Genomic DNA, 21,672 nt, shown 5'->3' on the forward strand with positions numbered 1-21,672 from the left:
TCTACAAGTTCAAGCATACACTGAAGGCCAGAAGTGAAGATTTATCCCATGTGAATAAGAGGAACCAGGTGGTAATAGTGCAATCAGGTGAAGAGGGGTGAAAACCTATTTTAGCCTTAAGCAGTTCATGCAAAATTAATGTTTCACTTATTTATGAGTTGAGAGGTGCACATTACACAGTATCTCAGCCCTGGTGAGTGTCCAGAGGCACTGAGACCACCCTTCACATTTATAAGGCAGCATGTACCACACCTTTTTATTAAAAAGTCAACCCACCTTTTTTAACTATTCATCACGGTTAATCCTGTCCCCTTCATAAGCATTTACTGTTGACAGAGCTCTTGCACGCTGTCCAAAGGCACAATTTGTTAATGTGACATTGACGTGATTTTAGTGAGTGGGAAAGAGGAGCAGGGACACTCTCCCAACACCAGGCACTGGTCATTGACCCACGTGTCAACCTTCTAAGACCACAGGAAAAGGACGCACGCCAAGAAGCCTAGCAAGTGTAAATCAAAACAGCCCATCACCTTGGATCCCCCTTTCACCTTTCAGTATGGAGACACTGAAATTCATGGCAAACTGGACTCAAACAGGCCAACGCACATCCACGAATCTGGAAAGCCTACAATGCTGCTGAAATGTGAACAGGTTGCTTTTTCTGCCTACTTTGGACATTTCACTCAGCATAGCAAACGCACAGTCCTAGACCAAACACTTCAAATCTACAAACATAGAGCCGCGCAGGTGTGTTTTGGAGCAGAGCAACTTGGCTCATTTCCTCACTGGCCGCGGAGAAGTTGCTAATTTGTCTGACTCCCCGCAGGACCTCCAGTGTCACCCCAAGGTGCAGCTGCACCTCCTTCGTGCCACCGCCAGCAATGCACAGGGAGCAGGTGGAAAACCGAGTTACGCTAGCAGAGGTCTATTGACGGTGCAGGGCTGGTGGGTCAGAGGTGGTGGATTCAGTTCAACTTGCTGAAACATTAGTTTGCTTTCCTTGTCAGTGGAGCACTTTACAATAGATCTTCCTGAATAATTCATTGAATAGGTCTTCATGTGTGCATTGTAGTGTTTGATTTTCCAACATACTGCACTAATCTATAAATACTGACTGTAAACATTCCTAGCAGATAGCTTTATTTTATATTGTGCATTGGTCTTTTTTTCTTTTTAAGTGTTGCAGGAGACAGCGCAGATATTTTACTGTCTCTCTCTTTCAAGCAACACCAAATGCTACAACATTAGTGTTATTAACATATGCATTAGCTCAAGCTGATCTGCTCTCCCAGCTGCTGCTCGCAGCTCCCAGGGAGAGGCTGCAGCAGTGAATCAGATAGTGCTAATGAGTGTGTTAATGAAGTTCCCGCAGTTGAACGTGGAGCTCCAAGAGGGGCATTAAAAGCATATCCTGTAGTCTTGAAAACTGAAATGGTTCATGGCAATTGATTTTATTTATTTATTTACTCACTCACCGTTCAGTGTAAAATTTCTGCTCAGGAGAAGAATTCAGCAAGAGAAATGCACATGACAGAGAAATTACAATATTGCAATCCAGTCTGAATTTAAAAGCGGAGAATTAAAGTTAATTAGGAAACATATTCCAGCTGGACTTTTGCCAGCTCCACTCTGCCCTGTAGAGGGCTGCCAAACCCTTACTTGCCTTTCATTAACTATCTTTCTGCTTGTGCATTCCTCTATTTTGTCCTCAATAAATTGTTTCTTTCACTTTTATTACTTTAATAACATAGTTTGTTAGTACTGTAGCAGATATTGTTTCTGCAATTTAATTAAAACTACATTCATAAGTCAATTGCTGCTACATTTTACAAAAAATTCTTCCACACATCAAAATATTTAAAAATAAAAATAACTGAGGACCCAGGAGAAAGGGTTTTTTTTAAAAAAAAGGTCTTCCAATGGGACCAGGAATTGTTTCCATGGCAGTCTGCAACTGCACTTGGGAAATGTAAAAAGACAGTCCCTGAGCTAATGTTGTTGGGAACCTCACATGTGTCTTCATTAAAAAAAACATAACAAGAGGTATAAAAAAATTAAGATAGTGTAAATAAAACCACCAGTTGGCATTGCTATAGAAAAAAACCCTGCAATCTTCCAGAAATTACAACCATTAGGTTAATAATGACAGTTTCATCCCTTTTCTGTACACACAGTTCTTGACACTGCTGAAGTCACTGCTTTTCACAGATTTTCTCTTGCCCCTCCCCAGTAAACCCAATGATTACAAGGTAGTTTGGCAACATTTTTGCTGCACTTGTTTGATTATATGGCAACTGTGCTGGGTTTTGTGGCAAGGGAGACCGAAGTGCTCTGCAGCCTTTCCAAGCTATCATGCCAGCATAGAATAGGGTCAGAGGGGAAAATGCTAAACAAGTCTCTTATTTCCTGTTGATTTCCTCTGACAGACTGATTTGCATGCAAACATCTGGGCTTCCGTGAATTCCTTCTTCTAAGAAATAACTTTGAAAAGATAATGATGCTCCCAAAGTCATAGGACTTGGCCTTAAAACTCATTTGCAGTCTCTGGCCCCTCTTGGTCTCCGTTGCTCTACTTTTGATGGAGTTTCACACCCAGCAGGTTTGGGGGACAGGTTGCACTCAGCTCAGTATCCCTTCCTCTGCGGTTTGTTGCACACCAAGATACTGAAGCCAAAGGCAGCTCTGGATGCCACAAAGAGGGGGGCGGCAGCGCCCATTTAATCCCTCACTACATCACTGCCACCGCACACCTCCCACTGGCAGTGGCTAGTGAACTGGCCAAGGCTACCACCAGACCCATGCATCTTCCAAAGCAAAGCTCCCTCCTGCCTTCTCACAAGCAAGACCTCTGCATTAATTAGCTTTAATAACTTACACAGCTATCGTAGGTTACTCAAAAAGTTAAAAAAAATCCAAAACAAAATGGCACAAGAAGATGCATATAAGGCAAATTTCTCCCCAGCATCAGGAAGCTACAGATCAGCAAGGAATCCTGCCCAGAGCCCTGCTCGGCCCAGGGCATCTGGCCACCCATTTGCCCTGTTTATTTGGGAATTTTGGTGCACTGGCAGGACCTCGCACAGGCACTGGAGCACTCCCTCTCCTTATTGTGTGCGTTGGTTCACTGTGGATCTCCACAGCGTACGAGGCTGACAGCCGTTGTGGAAGTTGAGCGGGGTTTAGCCCCCAGCCGGCGTATGCAGAAGGTCAGCACGCGCCAGCTCCTGGCCATCGTTCCACTTGCCAAACCTAACAGGGATCTGCGGGTGCAGGCATGGGGAGAGATAACCTTAGGCAAGACAAGGCATGGGATTTTGAAGAGCTGCAAGCACAACATGCCACTGCTAAAAGCCACGTCACGCTGCTGAATGGTGACAAATATACCTTCTGTCAGTGCAGGGGCATTTCTCTCAGGTTTAGATTACAGCTTTGAGAGGAGCAGCCGTCCTGCTTGTGTACAGCTGCCACCACGCTATTTGCTCTGCCAGTACTCCTTGATCTTTGCCTCCCCATTAATAAATCCGTAAGCTTTGATGTTTGACTACAGTACTTGCGATAGAGCAATGGCTGGGTGTTTTACCAACAACACTATTTTTCTCTTCTCCACTTTTCTAGCTGCTGCTATATGAAAAGAAAATCTCCATTATTGGACGGGCATAAACAGTCCACCGAGCTTGCTGCAGGCACCCTCACACAAGTGAACTGAAGATAAACGATTATCAGAGCTGGTCCCAACAAATCAGCGTGTTGAAAACATTTGTTCTGCAGTTCTGTTTTGAAGTTTCGTCCACAGCACTTCTAGCTGTGCCATATTGCTTTTGCTGATGATGGGAAAGAGCTCTTTGGATGCAGTGTGGATTTTCAGGTCAGGGCACTCCTTTTGGATGCTGTGTTCTTCCAGCAAACGTGAGGCTGTTGGTTACCTGGAGCATGCATTTCCCCAAAAAAACTTTAAAATGCAAAATTAATATTGTCAATCTTACAGAGTTTACAGCTAAATGGAAAATATTCCATACCCCAAGTAGCTCAGCCTCTTTGATTTTCTTCCTGCTTCATTTAATCACCAGAACAATTAATTCCTCAGTCCTTCCTGTATGATCACACAGCCCGGTGCTGGGTCCCCCTCTACTGCCAACACAAATTCAGCTGCCATTTCCATGCTGACAACTCAGATCTTCCTCGCCATTACAGACCTGTCTCGATGTGTCCCAGTGAGGGGCTCAGCCTGTCTCCCTGACGTACCCCTGGATGTCCAGCTGTCAGCTTGCGAGCAGTTTGGTTAGAGCAAAAATTGAAGTCCCCCTCTCACCACCACCTCTTTTCCTGACCTTTTCCAGACCCTGCTGCCTCACTGCCCATCGCCCTGGCCTGCAGCTCAGCCTCCTGCCCTGCCACCAGACACTGATGTCCACATTTCCTCTGTCCATAGCATCAGGCTTTCTTATACTCTTCTTGGTTTTAATTAGCAATTTGTGCTCTGTCCCAGGCATCTCCTCACACTGTGAACATCTGCAAAACTGAACTCAGCTTACTCCAGAAACCTCTCAAACCCCTATAGAAATGTGTGCAGTAGTTGGTTGCTTCTGTTCCTTTTTAAAATTCATCATTGTACTTACATGGCACCTGGTTACATGACCAGGGCTGCTATGAGCTTCAGTGCTGCATGTTTGTAATACTGCTACTCTTTATCATTGAAATGAAAACAGAATAAATATACTTCAAGGAAGTGGGGTTTAATTAGAGCAACAGCAGCCCAGAGGACAGTGTCTCCAAGGGCAGTGAGCTTCACAGCATTTGCTGACCATGGTCGAGCATTCATTGCCAGAGGCCCATGCCCAGGTGGAGTCCCAGCTCCTCTCTGCTCCTTCTCACTCTGAAGATCAGAAGGCAAACAAAACCTCAACCATTATTCACAGTTTTCCGGGATGAACTGGGGAATTTACACACGTGGGGCAGCGCAGCTCATGTGGTGGGAGCTGTGGTCCCTGTGGTACCCTCTCTGCATCCCCTCCTGCAGCAGTGCCTCTCCCACGGTGCCCTCAAAGCAACACTTTGAAACCCACTCACTCCCTTTTCCTAACAAGCCTCTGCCAGGAGACAGGGAAAATCCACTGCAGCAGGAGATTGTTCCATGGTAGATTAGTCCAACATCCTGTTTTTCAGAAATAACTTCTTCTGTCAAATTCCCTCAACTGGGCTCTTATAGAAGCCCAGTTTACTGTTGCTGCATGGTCAGGCTGCAAAAGGCACAGAGTAGATACTAAAGGACCCAAGAGTTTTACCAGCATCACCGAACAGAAATGTGCAAAACTCACTAATTTGGTCTAGTAGGTGATGAAATGAGTTGTATGTACATTTTAAAAATATTTAAGGTTTGAGAGATTACTTTCCAATTTGAGTCCTAAGCATACGTTGGGACATATTTCCTTTCTTCCCCTAGAAAAATAGAGATTTAAAAAAATAAATATTTTATTTCTTATTTGCATATTATGCTCAACAAACTAAATTTGAAGAAGTTGGCCATCCAGTTCAGAGAATAAGTTCAGGTGAACCTGAATGTACTGATTCAATGTAGTACAGATACAGCCCCAAACCAGCAACCGTTCCACAAGTGCAGAGCAGTTGTACTGTATGTGTTGCAGAGGCAATTGGCACACATGTGGCAAATCAGCTGTATCAGAGCTCTGTCAAAATTTGAGGCAATTTGGGACACAAAGTAGATCCGACTTGCATGAGTGAGACCCTCCACTTTTACACCTGCCAACACAAGCAGCTCTGCGCCACACCATGCTTCCCCCCCACCAGGGTGCAAAGCAGAATTCGGTGCTCAAATGCAAAAAGCTTTGTTACACACAACAGTCAATAAGATGCACGAAATCTTTTAAGACCTACATAAACAAATTGCATTTTATGATTGCATATCCTTCGTGCAGAGGATATTTTCTGAGCTTATATGCGTTTGTACTTAGATTTCTTTCTTCTCTCACATTCTTTGATCTGCTCATTATACCTTTTTTAAAATAAAAATGAATTTTGGGACCAGTATTACATTCTGCTGACAGTCACAACTAGAGTACTCTGTTCAATGCAAAACAAATTATTCCCTCAGACTAGTTGTTTATAATGTTTACACAGTAATCATTGCTGGAATTTCAGCATTATGGTACACTCATCATAGTTTGACTTAATTTCTGAGACCTCTTAGCCTAGGAAGAACCAGGCTGTTGATTTGTTTTTTAGCATTTCAAAAAGCAGACTCAGAATCTAGAATTTGTTTTCTATTATTTAGCTGTTGTCGTGAACTCTGAGACATGATGAATGAAGGAAAAAGAATAGCTTTTTGCAAGGTGTCAGTTTTCTCCCAGTCAGGAATGGAGGTCTTTCCTCTCCTCACTGTACCGGTGGCAGATGCCAATCACATTCAATTAGTCTCACAGGATTCATTTTAAAACCCACATTCCCTAGTACAAAACTAGAGAGGGGTTTGGGCTTTTTTTAGCATCCAACTTCTTTTTCCATTGCAACTGTCAATCAACCGATCAGAAGGGAGGGACCTGAGAGTGATGGTTCTAGATGTTCAAAGGAAAAAGGGTAAAACAATTTCTAAGTAAGAAATTGCTTTCTCTGTTACTTGAAGTGTCTACCACTATGGGAAGCAGCAAGCAGTAATGATTAGTTTCTGGTCTTTTTGTGGACAAGGCTTTGCTAACACATAGTGTATGTGATGGCAGCTTGCTGTCCTTAATCATACAGTAACCTTGAATATTATATATCCTCTAACACTTCCAATTCTAAGCAGCCAATCTTTTTTGGAAGTGCAAGTTTCAGAAATGAAATTAGTTATGGAGTGGGGAGAGATATGGCCAATGTCCTCTGAGTGACTAAAGCCATTTAGTTCCCAGGTTTCGTTTTAAAGCAGGTTAAATAAAAAGGTAGCTAGCACTCTCCTTATCCCAGTGCATTTACCTTTTGATATGCTTTTTGAAAAATAACATTGCATCAGAAGAATACAGCATTTCTCTGTCCTCAGTGCACTTCGGCAATTCAGAGAGAATTACTAATATAATATGTAGGAACATAGCACTAAAGGGATATATAGGTCAAGGAGCCCAGTCCCTTGATATTGTAGACAACCACATCACACAATCCCTTTCATAAACTGATTAAGATCCATCTGCAAACGAGTTAGGGTTTTGCCCCCAAAATCCCAGTGAAAGGCTTTTCCAGAACCTCACCTTTTTACTGATTAAAAAGCTTCTAATTTCCATCCAAAAATTATGCATGGCCAGTTTATTACCAATTTGTTCTCGTGCCAGCACTGTCCTCTAGCTGAACTAGCTCCTTTCTCTCCCTGGTGTTTACTTCTCCGATGTATTTATAGACAGCAATTCACATCCCCTCTCCACTTTCATTATGCTGGGATAAATAAGGAGGCTATTCTGATACCCTCGTGCAACCAAACCACACCATCCTTGTGTACATCCGGATATCATTGCTATGGGATTCCTTTCTTGAATGCCCCCAGAGTCCCCACCATATACCAGAGGAAATCCCACTGCGACAAAAAGTGTCCATTTCCCCAACTTCTCAGGGAAAGAATCATCTTGGATCACATTTGCCTCATCGCTAAGAAGCCTGAAGGAAACCCCTGCAGCTCTAAGTAGCTCGTCTGCAGTTCTGCCATCTAGAAGTCATGAGCTTACAGCAGACATTGTCACAGACCCCTCTATTTTCTCAGTTTGAGAACCAGGTGCTCTATTTAAATCCAAAATTTTAAATCTCAAAGATTATGGTTGTCAGACTCTTATCTGAAAAGACCTGGGATAGGTGAAATTTATGAAGGCCTCTCAAGCCTGGAACACTCGATGCCGGTGTCACACAGGAGCTGCAAAACCCCTTCAAGCTCAGGTGCCCAACCCTGTGAGGCCTCACGGGCATGGGAGCACATGGGGCACCATGGGGTCACCTTGACTCCCCAGTCTGAAACGAACTGGGGTCACATCCATGGACTCAGTAGCACCTCACCTCCAGTGCCAAACAAAACATAGTGCCAGCTTTTTCCAAGCCTCATTGAAGAGAAAGACATTTCTCCTTTGAATGGTAGTGCACTGGTTCTAGGGCTGGCTGGGGTACAAAACTCCCTCATTTAATTGTGGCGTTTGCAGCTCACATCACTGCCCTGGGGAGACCAAACTTACACACCCATGGGCTCTTCTGAGCTAACAAGCCTCTGCACGAACCAGGCATCAGGCAGGTGAGACTCAGTAGGGCAGGACGGCTGCAGGGAGGAGGAGGATGGGCTTAGCCCTATGGCTCAGGCCTCACCAGGATTCAGTCACAGCTTGTGGCTGCTGTTTCTATATTATTAAACATAAAAGGATGTTGATTGTTATGAAACATCAAAGGATGCAGTACAAGTCATCCCATTAAAGCCTCCAATCTGAACATTATCATCTGTGCTGCAACCTCTTGCAAATCAAAAAGGTCATTTTCATAGGTCATGACTACACCTATATTCATTCCTACACCGTCTTCACATGACAGCTCTCCTTAGGTCTTGTTCAGAGAGGCCAGGTTCCTGTAGCTCCACACACGCATTTTACTCAATGGAGGAGTAAGATAAAACTTCAAAAAATCCATCTAATTTATCTTTCATTGCTCATTTACCTCTGAGAAAAAAAAAAAAAAAAGAAGAAACTACCTTTTTGGATTTTACAGATCCTCAACAGGACCCTTTGCATCCTGTCATTTTCCCTTTACTATTTGTAACCTTTAACATTGCAATCTTTAATAAAAATAAAGGAAAACCCAAGTCAAATGAAGTCAGACAGTGATCAAGACAAAAGAGTCATGCAAGTTTAAATGGACTCTTAGACTCCTTCCAGTACTACATAACCCCCAGGCCAGGTACTCCAACAAAAGAATTGAGATGAAAGACTTAATGGGTTTGGGATACATCCTTGCACACTGGGAAATATTTGCTATTCTGCACTTAAGAGGACTGTAGCATCTAGTGGAGGCTGTGGAGGTGAAAGATTAGCCAGTGGAAATTGGTACAGTGACAGCAGAGCAAGCTACTTCTGTAAAGATTTCCTCAACTCCCTCTCTGACTCCTGTTATTAGTAATGTAGCACCATAAACGTGAAGGGCACGAGAGTTCACCTGCACCTGAATGCTACAATTCATGGGTGACATCTTTAAAATCACCACCATCTGAACTATTATCTGTTCCCCATACACTGGTTCTTGGAGGTGTTTTTATTTCCCCCTTTTCTCAGAGGTATTTCAGATTCATAACCAACTGAGTAAGCACAAAATCAGTTTTTTAAAGTATAATAATAAAAATTGCATTAAACAGGTCCATATTTTCGAGAAAATAACCTAGGTCCCACTGGGGCCACAACTGCAGAGTATTCTCTATCTGGGGTTTGTTTTCTCCACTCCCAACCTCGTAAAAAATAGGTATTAAACGCAAGTTTTTATAGAAATGTATGTATAGCTTTAAACAAAACTTTCCCCAGGAAAAGATAGTCCAGTCACAAGGGAAATTTCTGATGCAGCCACAGAGACCCAACCTCAAAATAGGCAATAATCTGGAAGTTCAAACTAGGCCATAGCCATGGCCCTGCTGTTTACCTTCATCAGTACCCCTACAATTAAATTACTGGTAGAGGAGCTTTCCTTTTTAGGGAGTAAGAGGAGGAAAGGTGGAGGGAGTTCATCCTAGTGCAGAAACTCAGAATCACAGAATCATTAAAGTTGAAAAAGACCCTTAAGATCATCAAGTCCAACCGTTAACCCAACGCCACCATACCCCCTAAACCATGTCCTGAAGCGCCACATCCACACGTTTTTTGAACGCTTCCAGAGATGGTGACTCCACCACCTCCCTGGGCAGCCTGTTCTAATGCTTGACCACTCTCTCGGTGAAGAAATTTTTCCTAATAACTAATCTAAACCTCCCCTGGCGCAACTTGAGGCCATTTCCTCTTGTCGTATCACTAGTTACTTGGGAGAAGAGACCAACACCCACATCGCCACAACCCCCTTTCAGGTAGTTGTAGAGAGCGATAAGGTCTCCCCTCAGCCTCCTCTTCTCCAGACTGAACAACTCCAGTTCCCTCAGCCGCTCCTCATAAGACTTGTGCTCCAGACCCCTCACCAGCTTCGTTGCCCTTCTTTGGACACGCTCCAGCACCTCAACATCCTTCTTGTAGTGAGGGGCCCAAAACTGTACACGGTATTTGAGGTGCGGCCTTACCAATGCTAAGTACAGAGGTACAGGGGTACAAGAAGAGGAGAAACGCACTGATACTGTGAAATGGAAGATGGAAAGGAAAAAAGTATTTAATCTAGCTATATCTCTTGTTGCTGCCTACTTTATTAAGTCTTTGGTTTCTAAGCTTCAATCAAAGCATCCACATCTGCAGAGAAACACTTGCCACCTTCAAATGAAAACATGTGTAAATTGGTCTTGCCTGTCCCAATTCGATGTCAGTCACAGTGTACTACTGACAATCAAACATACTATAATGTCACACGTTGTACCAGAGCTGTCTGCTTGAATGTTCTATCTTCACTTTCTTCTCAAGAACAGATGCCACTGCTGCATATTAATAAATCCAAATACATAAAATTCTCTTTTATTTTTCATAAAATACTTTCCAACCCCTGTTTTTCTACTGCCCCCAATTTACTTCCTCTAGATAAAGATGACAGAGCTACAACTACTAATTCATATCCCTTCTTACTTTGAATAAAAGTATACAAAATTAAAATTTTGGCCTTAACATCTCACTCTAAGAAGCAATTTTGTGGCCGTAGTAACTGATCCTTCTACTCATGGTTGGTAGTTGGTTGGTTACACTTCACAGTGCCTCCAGGAAATGCTACCCCTGAAGAAGGCCAAACATCAAAGTTTCAGGGAAAACATTAAAATATTCATCTTGCAGTCATTGACAACAAAGGCATTTCAGCGTTAGAGTTTGGCATTTCTTAGTAGTGAGGAAAGCAAGTCGAAAAGATTCATGTCAGAAGATGGGCACCAGCAACAGCTGTTTGGGGTAATGTGCCAGTTGGATTGAATTCAAGTCTCAGCATCATACTCAAAAGGAAAATAAGGTTTTTAAAAGGGGTGGAGGTTTTTTGCATTTATGTGAATTTAAAAAAAAAAAACCACACACAACAAGTTGAAAGGCAACAGATTTTTTTATCGTCTGCTTCCTTACAGCTATCTCCAGTAGGCAGGGCCCATAAGCCCTCTGAAACCACTCATCACTTCACATCTCTTAATGGACTGGAGGAACCTTCTTCTATTCACTAGATTTTCTGCAACTAAATAAAGATTAGGGATTTAGTTACTCTCCAGCACTGTTGCCTAAGAACGTGGTTTCCAAAACCTGTAATATGCATCTGTAGATTAAACAGCTCCTCTCTGGATATCCTTCCCCCACAAGGCTGTGGGACTAGAAACTGGAACGTCCTTCCAGCAGGTCCAAAAGAAAGCCACATTGAAGATTATAATATAAAAACTGAACTTCCTTCACAGATTGGCATAAAAATTCTAGAGAATGACCCCAAATTCTGGATGAGAACTTTGATATAGAGAGGCTACAGTTAGTCAAGAGAGGTAATTTCAGGTTTGATGTTTGCACACTAACACCTTTTGTAAGCACTAAAATAGTGCTTAAAATAGGTGCTTAAGGTGCACAAAGGCTTCAGCATAGGGAGGAAACATCCGGCTGAGGTTTGCTTTTTTTCTCTTACTAGCTAGAATAACTTAAAATAACTTTGATGCTTCAACAATGCGTTTTCTAAACAATTTGCTTGATCTAAATTGGCAGCATTATATTACAAATGAACCCACTGCTACTGATGTAACTGATACAGTTTTTATGCATTCAGCTTTGTTAAAGACTAACTCCCTACATGAAGCAATTAAGGTCATTTGTAGACGTGCAAAGTTAATTTAGAAATTATAAAATTAAGGCTAATGGACTCAATTAGAATAAATGCATGGGTCAGTGATCGTAGCAATTTCTCAACCCTTTCTTTATTTCTAGGTTCATCTTAATAACACACTCCATCTCTCAGTGGTGATGGTGTGGCAGGATCTGATCTTCAGAGTGGCTGAGAAAGCAGGAGGCGATGGGGCTAGGCTGGGAGGGACCAGCTCTCTGCCCGGCAGGAGCCCACCTGCAAGCCTCACCCCACAGCAGGTTCAAGGCCCCCGGCAGTACCCCCCCCCAGCTGCACGACTCCTCTCTGGGGAAGCGGGTACGTGCATCTGTGTGGCAAATAATTCATTGCCTCCCAATGATGAAACGTGTTGGGAGTGTGCAGCTTTCACATAATTGACCTAGAGCGTGACGTGCCTGCTCTCACATTGGGACTTTGAGAAAAAGTGACAGCCATCCCCTCCCCGAGTCCTCCCCACGTGGCACACGGCTGGGGCTCCTCGAAACACACACAGACCAAGACCCCCTCTGCTGCACTCCTCCTGGGCATGCGCCTGCGCCATCTCCCGGGGAGGCTTGAGAAACCTAATTTTAGAGCACTTCCACTTATGCTGACTGGGGTTTTTTTCACTCCTTCTCTTGCCTGGAGTTTCTTTGTAGATCCAAAGACCTTGGTGATTTTATTCTTCTAAACACATCTGCTTTTTCCCAGACTGAAGTCCTCAAAATCCTTTTTGCGATGTCACACTTGGTTACTGAGAGGTTGTTTTGAAGTGAGTAGAGGGTTTTAGCTTCAGAGACTGAACAGCAGGAGATGATTAACACTTAGGCAGCAAAGCTGTTTATTGTGTTTTAAATAGTGCAGAAGAGTTTGGTTTTTAAATTGCCTCTAATTAGTATAACGTACTTGTGCGTGCATGCGCACACCTGATCTCTACTTCACAAGCACCAAGGTCCTTATCAGACTACTGAATAGAAGCACCAAAATCCACACATGAAAGACCGGCTGCTTTTTTCTTCTACAAATACATGCTCAGGTGGTCTCCACAGGTGAGAAGGACACAGGGACTGAGCTACCCACACCAATTCTCAACACTCATCTTCATGCAAAGGGAAATGCAAACAGCGGGTTAAACCTCCAGTGAGCGCAGGCAACAGCACAAAACATCAATCGAGCCTGGCTCGTCCTTCCTGCATTTCACACTTGCTCCTGAGACGCTTTCCTCCAGGGATTTTGAAGCGCTATTTGCCTCTCGCTGCTCCGAGTAACAGGTGATCCTGCAGAAGAAAGATCGGGGGCTTGGATGTTCCTCTCTTCCCCAGCTGCCTCCACAAAAGGCATTTCGGGACACAATTTGCTTGCGAAAGGTGGCCCTGGCTGAGGAGACACGCGGGTGAGTGCAGGCAGCTGGGACACCTGGTGGCCACACTCAGTTCTTCTTTTTATTTCTTTCATCCTTTCCTTGCTTAGACCCAAATTCGACACTGTTCAAGAAGGGGTGCTCTCTCTGCACCTTCACAGCTAAGGCTACGTAGCAGGAATGTTCCCAGGGCGTAAGTCTGGGGGCATCAGTCCGCACTGCAGCGTGGCACACCAATGCCTCGGGCTGGGCAGAGGGCGGGGGAGCCTGGGAGGCCTGATCCTGACCCAGCGATCCCGGCTGATGCTGCAGGGCAAAAGGCAAATGCTGGGCCTGTGTTCACATCTTCCTCATCATTGGGACAGCTTGGCATGCCTCTGGTTACCCAGCACCTCTCCATGGCCACACTGGGGCGACTGAGGTATGAACCCCAGTGTTAACCAGCGGGCACTTACTTCAGATGTTGTTCATCAGGTCCCTTCCCTATATTTTACCAAAGTTTCTGGAAGGAGATTCAGAATCAAAACCCTTACCCACAACAGCTGCAGAGTGTTTATTAGCAACAACAGCTCCAACCTATACTACCACATCTGTAATGAGAAGAATACCGCAATATCTCACCAACAATAATCCATGCGGCTTAAACGAGATCTTTCCATAAGCAGCAAACCATCGACTGTATCTATTAGCCCTACAGGTACCTGATAAGAAGCAAATTAAAATAGGGGAGATCAAAGAAATGGGAAACTATATTTAGCTGGCTCATATTAAATAAAGTTTTTGACTCAGGCTCACTGGAGACTGATGCTTAAATTGCTACAAATGGAACTTCCATAAAGACAAAAGAGATTATTAAATCTTTATGCCAATCATTCAGATATAGGACCAGAGCTCTGCATTTTGAAACCATCTTTCAAGTAAGAGCGAGTGAGCGAAACACATGAACCAAATCTAACATTAAGACTTAAAATACCTTTTGGTATCCATTCAAATAATCTGGAAATCTATTTAAGAAATGCTGTCTAAAATGATAACAACCTTAAAATACACATTTGAGAAAAGGAGTCAAAATCTAAACAGTGAGGTCTAAAATGATGTATTGCAACATGACAAAGCAACCAAGTCTCACTAATAAAAAAAACAATAAAAGATTTCATTAAAAACGGTGCATAAAATCATCAAGACCTAGATTTATTCACAGAAGTATCGGAGGTCACCCAGGTATAAGTGTCATTCAAAGTGTGACCATATTCTGGGGACAGTGGTCCCAGCCTGGGCATGTGGGTATACAAGGTCCAGACACAGTGCCGTAGCTATCACAGATGGGAACAGTTACAACAGAGCCATCCCTTCCATTTACTGGACTAAAATATGACAGGATAGACAGGTAATGCAGAATTGATGATCACAGGCTGAATAAATGCAAGAGACAAAAAGGCAAGTTGGAATTCAGAGAGAAATAACAACTGGCAAGAGCTCCTGGTTTTATACCTCTGCGTCCAAATACTGAGAGGGGGTAATGGAGCGAGAGAAAAGTATCTTTACTGATTTTAAGACGACAACACTTTTTTACTGGAAAACAAGGAAGGAAAAAACATTCTGAGTCTAGCATGACAAATCCCTCCAAGCTTCCTATACGCTACAGGAATAAAGTAGACATCACCGATAGGACTTGACATATGTTAAATTTCCTCCTTTGACAGAGACCTGAAGAATACAGAACATCTGCACAGCTTTATAGTGATATTATCCTATACTCTTAATGGCTTCTAATTATCCTAATGATCCAGTCCTCTCTGTAGATTGGAGATGCACTACGTGAAGGTATGGCTGCAAAAGTCATCTTAAATTAAAATTAAGAACCAAAAATAATATAGCGTATCTTGCTTCACTATCAGACTGCCCGGCACAACTACAAACACAGCTTTTAAATCTGGGCATCTTTACTGGGGACATCTGGGCCCTGAACAGTCATTCTGTTGGCCAAAGGGGAAAGATTTTGGAGGTGATTTCTCTTAAAAGAAAAGTGGTGCATAAGATCCCAATTAAGCCTCTTCTGTCATTCTGATGGAGTAGATATCTGGAACTCCAGAAGACCCTTGGTCTCTTCTCCCACCCTGCTGCACATCCTCTCAGACTGATCTCTGCTCAGCATCTCCCCAACGGTGGGAGCACACCAATACCCGTGGCAGATATTACGCACACATCTACCGCAGGGGCTATAATGCAAACACCTGTTACTGCAAACGTAGCTGCCTTTTTATTGCTCACACACACATATATTTTTTGGAAACTAAAATCACAACGTCACACACAGTGCCACACATGCAGCTCCTGGGATGGCGAGTACAGCAATTATTTACCCTATGGACCCTAAGTGATATACAGAGCATCACAGAGTGCTTCATACTGTGCAGTACTAATCATAAATCAGACTAAAATAAATTAGTGCTATCTTTTCAACTGTATCAAATGTGTAGTTATTCCTTTACAGATATATCATAGGTCTTTTATCCAGGGTAGCATCAAGGTTAAGATGATTAAGTAAGTAATTTCATTAACAATGAATGTTATCTGATGTTGCCTATGATAGAGAGGGATTTTGGATACATTTGCACAGAAGCGGGCTATGCTGAAGGGCTACCAATAACTGCTGTTATGTATAAGAGTCAAATACATCCACCAGGACTTAAAAAACTGTATTTCCAAGCCACAGTTTAACTCTCAGATTTTACATTAGAGATGTGGTATGTTAATAGAGCACAAAACTGGGTAACTTTCCCAGACATGCAAACACACCCACTTGGGTTAAACACTGCAGCATAAAGATGTTTCCCCAGGACTTGGGAGCAGGGGCCAAAGTGTGCGTGGCCAGGGACATGCTGTGCTGCCCAGCATCCACTGCCTGCCCTCTGTGCCCCTCAAATCCTGAACCCCATCCTTCCTGGGACTTGTCTTTGCTTTTACAGGGGATTTTCCCAGGCGCCTCAGGCCTGACGTTTCTTTTCCTGTGCTAGGTGTGATCCACCCCACTTTCCTCATCTCTCCTGGGTGACTGCAGGGAGGGAAGGGGCATCAGGAGCTCCACTCAATGGCTAGAGAAGAGCAGTGAGATGAGAGAAAACAGCTCTGAGCTGTGAATTATTTTGTGCAAATAGGGGTCCCTGTTAAATTTTGTACTACCACCTGCTTGCACTCGAAGGCAGACGGGGATCAGCTTAAACAGGAGAGGGAAAAAGTAATGTGTACAGACAAAAATAAGGAAATGCTAACACTCAAAAAGGTTGTGGTCCTGAAGCCCAAGCATCCTGGCTGGAGCGGGGCAGTGCTGGCTGGGAGGGGGCAGCAGCATTTGCACACTGGCAGCATGGCCATGGGAGGAGGCTGGGTCTTCACCCAGCAAAGCTCTTTCTGAGCAAACAGGCCAGGAACTACTAAAAGGCTGGGTAAGGACTTTACAGTTAGGTTAATTTGCTTGTTATTTTTAGCCTTCAGCTCTTAGCACTCTATTCCCAGAGTTAACATCAGCCAATACTTGTCTAAAGCAGGTTCTGTATTAACAGTGAGTCCAAGTCTTGCAGTGGAGTGAGCAGCAGGGTCTGAACGCTGGCTGGGCTGCTGAGGCTACGGCTGGGACTGCAGGGACAAATTCAAGCCCAGAGAGAGGTATGAGGCTGGTGCCCACGGGGCTTCCTCAAAGGCATGCAGGTACTGTTGTGCACCCCATTGGGTGGTATGCATCAGTGCATTTAAGGCACATATAGATTACTGTACACCTATTTGATACTGTGTGCTACAGAGCGTGTCATTCAGCAGCTGCCGTGAACGTTGTGGTAGAGGTCTTTGAAACAAATATAATCACTCTGAAAAAGTATTTCCCATGGTTAACGTTGCATTAGAAACACTAGGCTTGCATTATTCGAGACTCCCCACTGCATTTTGGTTCTCATATAGGTTTATTTAGAAGGAAGGAAAGTGTGCTACTTTCTGCACCCATGTGAGACCGAAGTGCTTTAGCAGTCAGCTTGAACAGAATGTAAGAATCTTCTAGCAATGCATCCTTAAATGCTCAAAGCTGATTCAGGTTAAAAGCATTAGGGGAAGGAGAAAAAAAAAAAACACAAAGTAACCCCACCTAATGTGTGTACATGAAAATGCTGACTTCCAGTGCATTCAGAACTTAAAAACATGGAACCAATTTTCTCAAAAACTCAGAACTCCCTAGTGAGGGCTATAAACAAGCTAATTTGACATTGCTAGTTCCAGCCGGCTTAGACTTATGAGTGTGCACATATTTTATTCTGAAGATATGCGAAAAACATATTTTCCCCATGCTTGCATAAATCAAAAACAGCCAAACCAATTTTGCTTAAATTTGAAAGAGAGAGAGAGGAAGGAGGGGTGAGGAAGGAAGGAAGGAAGGAGGAGTGAGGAAGGAAGGAGGGGTGAGGAAGGAAGGAGGGGTGAGGAAGGAAGGAGGGGTGAGGAAGGAAGGAAGGGTGAGGAAGGAAGGAAGGAAGGGAGGGAGGGGAAGGAAAAGAAAGGCTAAATACAAAAAATTCCACCTATGGGAGGGAAAAAAAAGAAATCCTTAACAGTCAGGAAACATTCAAGGCACACTCAACATTAGCAGTGAAATAATGCACTACTTTATATTATTTTACTTTGGGATTAAAATCTCAGAAAGTCATTGAGGATCTTCACATTACTTAAGCTAGTGCCTGATGTGCTATACTAAATCTTCTCTTATTCTTGTATTTAGTTATTTCCTCTTCATTTCCCCCACTTCCTCTCCTGTCCTACTGAGCCTCCTTACTTCTCCCCAGCTCCTCTATTCCTCCTTGCCATTCATACGACTATGTCTTCCCGGGGCACAGATACACAAGTCGGCTCTCCCCCTGCCTCTTGAGGCAGATCCAGCCACATGTGTCCCCACCACAGCAATGGTCTCTGGCAGATTTTGCAGGTGCCATTTGGGACCCTCTAACCCAGAGGCCACCAAGGACTTCACCATTGTTCGTGATCTGCAGCTACACTTCCTCCATCACCTAAACCTGATCATCTTTTCTGTGCTTTTCAGAGGCAGGAGCTGTAAGCCTCAGGGCACTGGGAGGGTGTTACAATATGGGACAAGGAACAGAAAGGAGTAGGGGGAAAGCATGCTGTGCAAGGGAGAACTGATGGGGATCCTGTGCAGCCCGGTCCAGCACGGGCTGGGTACAGGGCAGTGCTGCGGGCAGCTGTGGGTGCAGCACGTGGGTACCCACCAAGTCTCACTCGTCCCTCACTCTCCACTGTGCTGCCTGTGCCCTCACTGCTCCGCTTCCCTCCTCCCTTGCAGCACCATGGCACCCAGTCCGCAGTCCCACAAAGCTGGCGAGCGACTGGCACTGCAGAGTACCTGGAGGTGGTTTTTTTACTCTCATTTTAAACCAAAGATCCAATTAGTGCCGCAACTCCAATGCTAGCTGGAAAGCAACAGCACAGGGAGGCTGAACTTCCCAAAGGAAAGTATCTACTGGCCGGTGCAGCAGCTGTGCCACCCAATCCACCCACTGCTGCCTGCAGGGATGTGGAGCACCAGGGACAGAAAGAAAGTCCAGTCAGGATTTTTAATTTTTCTTCCCCTCCCTTTGATGGTCTGTTCCCACTCCCACCTCAAGTTCATCCCTCAGGAAAGCCCTCTGCCCCTCAGCTCACCCATTGAACCCTCCTTCCCGTCAGAGACACTGCAAATGCCAAAGTAGTAAATGCTGAGGGTGGAGAGAAATGCAGAACTCAGTAAAAGTCTAAACATTATCAAGCCACTGCCCTACCCCAGCATTGCCAACACCAGCAGGCATTACAGCCAATTTCAAGTTTCTGAGATGCTCCCTCTGTTGCTGTGCCCCCTTCACTCCCAGCACAGCCTTCCCACAACAGTCTGCGGCACTGCTTCAAAATCTGGCTTTCAGCCTTCCCCGAAGCCCGTCTCGGCTCCCCAAGAGCTGGGCAGCGGGGGCTGTGGGGATGCCGCTGGCTGTGGTCCGGCGGCAGCACCAGCATCCCGCAGCCCGGCGGCTGTCTGCGGCTGCCTCCGGCCGCAGATCTGCCCCCGCAGCTCCTGCCGTGTCACGCCGAGCCTGCCGCACTAAGTGTCAGCCCCAGCTACTGTGGCCATTTACAGTTGATGCTTACCGCATCTGTTTAGCTAGTTTGTTTACAAATAAATTCGGACTATCCAAATTACAGTAATCCACCCAGATTTTAAGGAATTTAATACATGAAAAGCAAATCAGAGAGTAAATGAAATATTAAGCAATCGTGAGAATCATTTTTTACCATGCAGAGCCAGTTTCATAATAAAAATTATAATCATAATCCTACTTTACATATAATTCTCTGCAGGGTTGTATAATTTACAACTTACACAAAGCAACAGGAAGATTAAAGACATCTTTTGAACTAAAACTAAAGCGCTCAGTAGACTCCCTGCAGTAACAGTTCATTACACCCTATGCAGCTCTGAGGAAGCAAAAGAGCATTTGTCCAGGGTGGCGTTTCCAATATATTTCCTTGGAGAAGGCACAAGCAGCAAGGATAAACCCTTCCCAGCGCACTTCCCTCCCACCCCGGACACCTTCCAGGCGGCCGTTTGGTGAGCACCGAGTCCCTCTGTGCGCTGCAGAGTGCTGCCGGATGCTGCTGGGCGCTGCCAAGTGCTCTTACGCTGCTTTTAGGAGGAAAAACATTGCAACAGACACTTTCAGAAAATTCCCAAACAATCTATTAGTGTTTCTGAAGAAAGTAAGACGATATTAAATCACATAGGAGAGAACAGACTTTCCTTTGGGCTTATGTAATTTCTTTTGAATAATGGTTTTTCTCTTCATAAACTTCTCATACATGTAGAAAAAAAAACGTGAAATGCCACCAAGATGGCAAACTCTTGTGAGGTAGAGGATGCCCTAATTCTTTCCCCACCAATGCCTTTGAAAGGCTGGTAGAGTCAAGAGAAGTCCAAATTTGGACATAAAATCCCACACACATTTAGTTTCAGCAGTATTGTGACTACTCATTGTAAAAGAATATAAAGTATTAAACAATTAGTTAAGAATGTAAATCCATACAATGAGCATTTAGGGTCCAAGATCACGGATCTCCAGTGATCCAAAGTTGTCCAGGATGCACAAAGTCTTTCGAATTCAAAACAGAGTACATTAATTAATTTTTTTACAAGTCTCTCTGGTAAACACATCAGCTTAAAAACAGTGCAGGTATCTTAGAGACAGATATCTTAAAGACAGTGGCCTCATTTCAAAGAGCTGCTTCGTAAGCTCCTCATCCTAGAAAACATTTAGTGCCCCACAAAGGGCTTTCTACGAAGCAACCAGTGGGACTACCCACAAGAGGAAGCATTATTCCAGTTGGCAAACACCCAGCACCAATATCTTTCAGTAAAAGAAACCAGTTGTCTGGGCTCCTAAATCATACTTCAGCTTTTAATAATTGTTCAGAACAAGAGACTTACCAAGAACTTTACAGTTCTCATATACGCAACATTTAGCAGCAAAATGCCCCCAGGTGACACAGTAACACTTTCTTCCAAACTTTAGCATGTTTGAGAAAAAGGCTCATGAAACGAGTCCACAGAGTACACTGGCTCATCACAGATTTTTGTGACCATGAAATATTACATTCAAATACAGAATAAGCCAGGAGTCAAACAAGTTTCTGCTGACGTTTTTCTATGTTCAAAACTCAGTGAGAGATACGTCAGTGTACAAGGTGCAGGTGTGCTTTGTTGACTGCACAAATTAGTCACAATGTTCACAACAGAGGTCTCATGAATGCCTTTATTTCATTTTAAACATGTATCTGTGCATCTTCCCTACACTGCAAGGCTTAATCTAACTTTGAAGTGTAAGAAGTACCAAATGAGGGGACTGGGTCAATCAGATTTGTCTCACTTCCCAAGATGTCCAAGCTTCATTGGGCATTTCAAGTCTCCAGTACTTGGAAGTGCTCAGTGTGCCCTGGGAGTTGCACTTGGACAGCAACAAGAACAAAAACGCTGGGATCTGGCTGGGTACACGTGTCCCCTTTCTATCCTGACCCAAAGCACCGCTTTGTGGCATCCTTCTCCCATGGGGGCATGGGCCAGTGACACTCACCCCAGGGCCAGTTCTCCTCTGCTCCCCCCACACCGGGAGGTCTTCTGCTCCCAGCTCCCACTCCTCTCACAAGCCCACAGACCCTGTAATCTGCACGCAGAGAGTTTAAGAGATTTTAAAGGGAGGAGAAGGATACAAATGAACAGGTAATCCTGGGATTCACTGAGAGCTTAGTCAGACTGCAGTGCTGGGCTTCGATCC

General features: G+C 44.1%; 1 protein-coding gene across 1 annotated transcript in view; it reads right to left on the bottom strand.

The window, feature by feature from the left end:
• GPR39 (G protein-coupled receptor 39) overlaps nucleotides 1-21,672 on the bottom strand; it is a gene marked incomplete at both ends in the record, with an annotated part of 78,754 nt that overhangs the window by 26,007 nt on the left and 31,075 nt on the right. The window lies entirely within an intron of this gene.

This window comes from Phaethon aethereus (assembly GCF_964289735.1).
Source record: "Phaethon aethereus genome assembly, chromosome: 6".
NCBI lineage: Eukaryota > Metazoa > Chordata > Aves > Phaethontiformes > Phaethontidae > Phaethon > Phaethon aethereus.